This window comes from Alosa alosa, chromosome 13 (assembly GCF_017589495.1).
Source record: "Alosa alosa isolate M-15738 ecotype Scorff River chromosome 13, AALO_Geno_1.1, whole genome shotgun sequence".
Taxonomy (NCBI): domain Eukaryota; kingdom Metazoa; phylum Chordata; class Actinopteri; order Clupeiformes; family Clupeidae; genus Alosa; species Alosa alosa.
Window position 1 is genome coordinate 30,896,269 of NC_063201.1, and position 6,257 is coordinate 30,902,525.

At 38.4% G+C, this 6,257-nt stretch overlaps 1 protein-coding gene across 1 annotated transcript in view; it reads right to left on the reverse strand.

Annotated features, from left to right (window-relative positions):
- ctnnb1 (catenin (cadherin-associated protein), beta 1) overlaps window positions 1-3,462 on the reverse strand; it is a 31,253-nt gene extending 27,791 nt beyond the window's left edge. The window contains exon 1 of the mRNA XM_048261885.1: window positions 3,438-3,462. The gene's annotated coding sequence lies outside the window, so the exon portion shown is untranslated. The remainder of the gene's footprint in view (window positions 1-3,437) is intronic.
- Between the last annotated feature and the right edge of the window lie 2,795 nt (window positions 3,463-6,257).

A 6,257-nucleotide genomic window follows, 5' to 3' on the forward strand; every position in this document is an offset into this window, starting at 1 on the left:
CACTGTTCTAAATGTCACATTTACATTTTGATTGACCATGTCCTCATTGTGTATTTGTAAAATATATGTTTACTTCTTGGAAAACATAGACAGATCTTATGCAAAGTGGTAGGTATCTAAAATGCATTAGATTTCAGTTTCCTGAGGGCTTGTAAATCCCAGAAGTGATGGAGTACCTTGCAATGACCTTTTGACTTAACTGAACAAAAAATACTGCCATTTTAATAATTATGGTGTGGAGTATAATTTTCTGTTATGTTGGAGTGTGTGGTGTGAATAATGGTTATAACAGTAAACAGCTGAACATTCTGGAAACTTCCTCCACAAAAATATGAAACAATTCTGCAATGCAGCATCTGCATGGTAACTTTCAACTCCAGAAATCAATGCAAATAACATGTCTTCAGCAAAAACAGTTGCAATGTTTTAGTTTTCAATGTAGAGGAGCCTTAATTTGAATTAATAACTACATTTCAATCAATGACCCTGTCATTAAGTTAATATGATATTAGCTCCCAATACAGCTGTGGTTGTCTACATAACTATGACACTTATGTGTAGTAAAGTGTAGGTAAGGGGGGAAGGTTACGGGCAAAGGAGGTAGGGCACTGTGTAAATGGCACAGGCATTTTATTATTACACTAGACATGACATCTGCAGGTGATTTGGGATCTATTAAGCTTATTATTACTGATGCTAGAACCACAGAAGCATTCCCATCAGAGCCTGTTCAATGAAACAATATTTTACAAATATTTATTTTGACAGGCACATATTGTTTCAAGATATCCACCAGTGATAAAGTAATATTATATTTTTTGAGACGCAATATAAAATATCTATGTCAGTCTGTGAGATCTGAATCATTTCAGTGCAGTCTAAGAATATGAATACGAGGCTGAGGGTGGTAAGGTATTTTGTAAATTGTCATTTGCATTAGATTTGTGTTATTATATTTGATTAAACATATATATTGATGTAGTTTTCAATGTAGTTCAAGTGTTGATGTAGTTCAAAATTTCATTCATGTATTTTCCTGTTCACAGACCTTGGCATTTGTTTGTTGTTTGTTTGTTATATTTTTTTATTTTCAGATGTTATGCCCTTCATATCTTTGTCAGCATATCCATAAAAGCATTATTTTATTGTGTGATATGGAATGGATGGATATTACTCATCAATAGATTCTCTGGTTGTATATGTTTTCATACATTGTTTTCAACTTTTTAGAAATTCAATTTATTTTTTACTTGTTTTTTGACTTACATTTGTTTAATATCCTGATTTAGTTTGGGACGAAAAAAATAAAAAAGAGGTGAAATCAACCATTATTAAATGGCGGCTTCATAGTGTCCATACGAACAATACACCCAGAAGCTTTGTCACTGCTGTTTTGTCCATAAAAGCATGGGCTCTCACAAAGGGCTCTGGGTCGGCGTGGCGTATCACTTTGAGAGAGACAAGGCGAAGACCCTCAGCCGGCGCCAGTGAGAGGCTCGCTAAGCCTGTTTTGTGTCCAGGTTCCACAAGGCTTCTGAGAGACACAGCAGTGGTCACTCCCAAACGGGACCTTCAGTTGGTTGTCAGTACTAATCATTCACTGGATGCAGATGAACGTCAAAGAAAAACAAAACATTGTCAATAAGATATTTATGAGACAGCCCAACTTATTTCACACATGCAGGAGTATTGAAATTGGAGCCAGTGAGTGACCAGCTCAGGTCAATTGGGTCTGTGAAGTGTCAGTGTCAACTTAAATATAAAATACAGAGCTCAGAGGTAGTCTATGTTTCATTTGTTCTAGGTTTATTTTCAAAAGTAAAAAAGTAAGTTTGAGATGTGCTTGATTTCTTGGTTTAACCACCTTAATGAACTTACAGTATCTTGTATAAAAATATGTGCAATATACCAAAATAGATGATCCAGTGAATCATATAACTGCCAGACTGATGAGTAATATGCGGTGCAATGAGCTGATTGTGAAAGAGATTCAAAAAAAAAAAAATACACAGATCACCCCAGAAATGTGGTGTCACATCACATGGTTTGGATACTTGAGTGTTGATTATGAAATGATGACACAACTGACAGTGATGCCTGTGAGAGGGTTGCGTGCGAGCACTGGAAAAATACAGCAAAAAAGAATCCGTCATCGCTCCCTTCTTCCTCATCGCTCTGCAGAGAAGGAAATGACGAGCTGCCTTCATAGTTTGAATAAATTATGGGAGTACATTAAGGCATATCAAATAATTATCTATTTAGCAAAACTAACTGTAACAAATATTCAGTGTTTATCAGCCAGTTACTCTTCAAAATTGTACCCTGACATTATCTTCACGTTGCCCATCACTCGTAATACATACTTTTTGTTTATACATTTGTCATTTGTTTTCTGCTAAATTTGTAACACTTTGTTTATCAGTGCACACTTATTTCCTCACTCTATTTTGAGCCAAATTGGAATTACGATCCCTATTATTTCACATATAAATCAGTCAGGATGTTCACCTTGCTGTATTTTCCAGGCGTTCAGTCAGCCAGTCCCCAGATGGGCCACATCGAGGCACCTGAAGCAGCATCTATATGTGTGTATTTATTTATATATTTATCCATATATAAAAGCAGAAAGTAATGAGGAGCCGTTAGCATTAGCCAGCATGTCATCTTGGCAGGTAAAATTGTCATGACGTTCTTATAATTGGGTGCAGGAGCATCTCGGTATGTACGAGCCATCACACACGGCGCTCACATCCTGCATTATTTAGCAGAGAAAGAGGCGCTGCAGTCAGGTAGCGATCCCCTTTCACACCCCATTAGCCCCTACTGATCCAGCCTCGCACACTGCAGCCACAGCACCACAGCTGTACAGCTATAATTATTTTACATCAGTCACACTGCCAATCCCCTCCCACACATGCACACACACACACACACACACACACACACACACACACACACACACACACACACACACACACACATTCACACATACACATATACATACACATCGCACACAGAGACATACACACACGCTCGCGCACACACATACAAGCACATAAACTATATTGGTGTGCTAGAGTTTAGTGGTGGACACCAGTCATTCTTTGAGACAGGGGTCAGAACCTCACTATCCTCCCCATAGCACAAAGTGAAACTGGAGAGCGCTACACTCATCATTGTCAGGCAGCTTGTAATTACAGCCTGCCATAAGTGAATCAGGGGCATATTTTCCCAAAGATATTGAAGAGCATAGAACTGAAAAAAAAAATAGTGGCAGAAAAAACTTGCTATGCGTTGAAAAGCATGGAGCTCTCTGATGCCCAAAACCTCCAAAATCCAAAGCAGGACAAAGAATACATGCACCATGCTCAGCCAAGTGTATGGCTATTAATAGATAATGTCACATAATAACCAAATAAAATGCATAAATCACATACCTTGAGATGAATTTATCCCGCTAGTGACCAATAATACCAAAGGGTGAGGCCACACCAAGACCAATTCCATATCCAAAATGTCCGCCCTAACCAGAGCAGGAAATGCTGTGTGGCTCCTCGGCTGTAGTGGAGCCCTGACAGGTAAGGCACAGCACACGAGGGCTTCGGCTCTGACAAAAGTTTGGTTTCTAGATGCTTGCCGAGTGATATTTGTGATGTCTGTGAGCCCAAAGCCTTGAAGAAGCCTGCTTTTCTCCCCCAGTTCTGTGGACTTGAAGCTTTGAAGCCCCCCAACTGTGCACAGTATGGTCTTTGAACTGAGGAAGAAAATTGCAGATTTAAAAAAATGGATAAAAAGCCACAGGAAACTCCTGTCTGACTCACCCACTATTGTCAGTTTTCATCATTTTGGCGTATTGCTCAGTTTGCTATTGCTTTTTTAGATAGAGCTTTATTTTTCTCTTGTCCTATGTCATTCATTGTATGCTAGAATTGATTTACCCACATTTAAAACATTGTGTTAGTTTAATATAAATTTTCCAATTATTTTAGAGGACCTCACATTATTTTATAAAAGCAGTCAAATGAAGTAAACTAAATTAGTTCACAACCAAAAAGCATCTTTTTGGGAGTGCCTCATAGAAAAATATGATGTGGTTCATCGTTTAGTATGGCATGCAATTATTACAGACTAGCCTAATAACATTAACATTTTAGATCTTTAAATTATGTGGTAAATTAAAGAGATAAAGCTGCATATAACTGAACATTTATATCCATTTGGTAGAGATCCATCTAAGTTTGACTTTAACAACATGGGTACATCTATTGAACAGATTCTTGTGCAATAAATAGTCTCTCTTAATAAGAGTCAATAACATTATTTTGTGGTGGGCCTGAATAAATGGGACACCTGGCCTCATCTGTAATTCCACATGATTACACGGCAAAAGACTTCCCGTTAGTGAGGACTGACTCTGTGTGTGAGAAGTATTTGGGCACTGCTGGTGATGCCACTGCACTTTGAACAATCAGAATTGACGACACTAAACAGCTCTGTTGAAGTCCCTCTCAAGAGGAGCGCTTACAACACACCCAGACAACACTCATGAGTTGGCTGCATCAGGGCCATATCAAGGAAAAAGTCACAGAACCTCTCCTTCCCTCTCTAAGTTGCTAAAGGAAGACTGTTGTCCCATAAAAAAGACAAAAAACCCCAACAAGCCCACTGACATTTAGGTGCTTTTCTGTGTGAATACGGCCATGCTCACACGAGACCCGAGGAGAACCTAAACCAATAAGACCATAATCCACATTGTTGGGGAGGCGTTGTGTTATGCAAATGGCCCTCAGCTGTGAGGGGCTGGCTATTTTTCTGCCTGTGGCTTTGATAACCCCCATTACCACAGGATTAGGTGGATGCTGATGTTCCCTGTCTCCTTGGACACTAGTTTTCCGTGCCGGGTTTAATCTTGTGATCCGTTTGTTGGGGCGGAAACGCTTCACTACCTAAACTATTTGGATCCCTGATCTTTCTCTTTTCAGATTCGGGCTCTGCTTTTCAGGCCATACATGCGTCGAGACTACTTTGTTCATCTGTGTTTACCACCCATTACCCGGCAGCATCCGCCTGTGTTTCGTCTTCTGCCAGTTTTTTCGGGAGAGAGGGGCATTTCTCTGCTCCCTGGCTGCCGTGCTTATCATTTTGCCCATCGATTTTCCTGCATGTATGTACACATTTCCCCACACACTCATTGATTTTTTTCAAGCTCATGGAATCAGTTCTGATAGAGAATAAGACTTGTCGAGTGTTACGTTTGCCTTTTATATTTCTGTTTAAACTCTACTTCACTTGGCACTTGCTCATATTTTTGGAGTTAGAAATAGTTGTTTATTGAGCTTTCAGACAGACATACAAAAGCTCAAGAAAACTTTTTTTGTTTGATATTTTAATTATCCAATATAGACTTTAACCTTCACAACTTTACAAAATACATTTTTAGAATTCACAGTCTATCTAAGAAGGTGGATGAACTCTCATTAAATCGCATCACAACAGGTATCTTAAAAATATCTCATGCTCTTCATAATCTGTTGATGAATGTACGCTCATGTGTAGACTAATAAAAAGAAATAATTAGGCTGTAAATTTAGATATAATGTAAAACAATGTCATGATGTTGATCTGGAGAGTAGATAATATCCTCTTTCTATTGATTTAATTCTACTTTTGTTGTTTCACAATGTAACTCAAGAATAGGGGCCTGGCTAAGTGTTGTTAAGAAAATAGCACCAACATTATTAAGGTGATCCATGTGCAGCTCCTCATATAAAATAGCAAATGCTACAATTTATGTTACATTTTAAGTTTAAAAATGTTTAAATTACTTTAAGGCCCTACACTTTTAGATCTCAGCTAGCTTATGATTAATGGGACAAAGGGGTCATGGTAGCTGCTAGATGGCAAAAACATTCCATTTGAAATAAAGGAGATCTGAAATAATAACATAATGTATTACTTTACCTCTTACATGTCAATGTTTCAGTGGTAAAGAAATATGATATAATAACTCTAATATTTTTCTGCTTGATTTCAAAATGCACAAAACATGCAGCATTGTAGTACAAGGCTCCACACATGGGCCTATTCTGAGGCAATGCCCAAAGGTAGTGCTTTTGGACTATTTGCACCACAAAAAAGCCCACATTATACAACCCAGTGCTTGGGAATAATGTATTCATGTGTTTCTTTATATTTTATTCAGAGAGCAGCAATGGTTGGAGTGTGAGCGCAGCAATGGTTGGAGTGTGAGCGCGTTC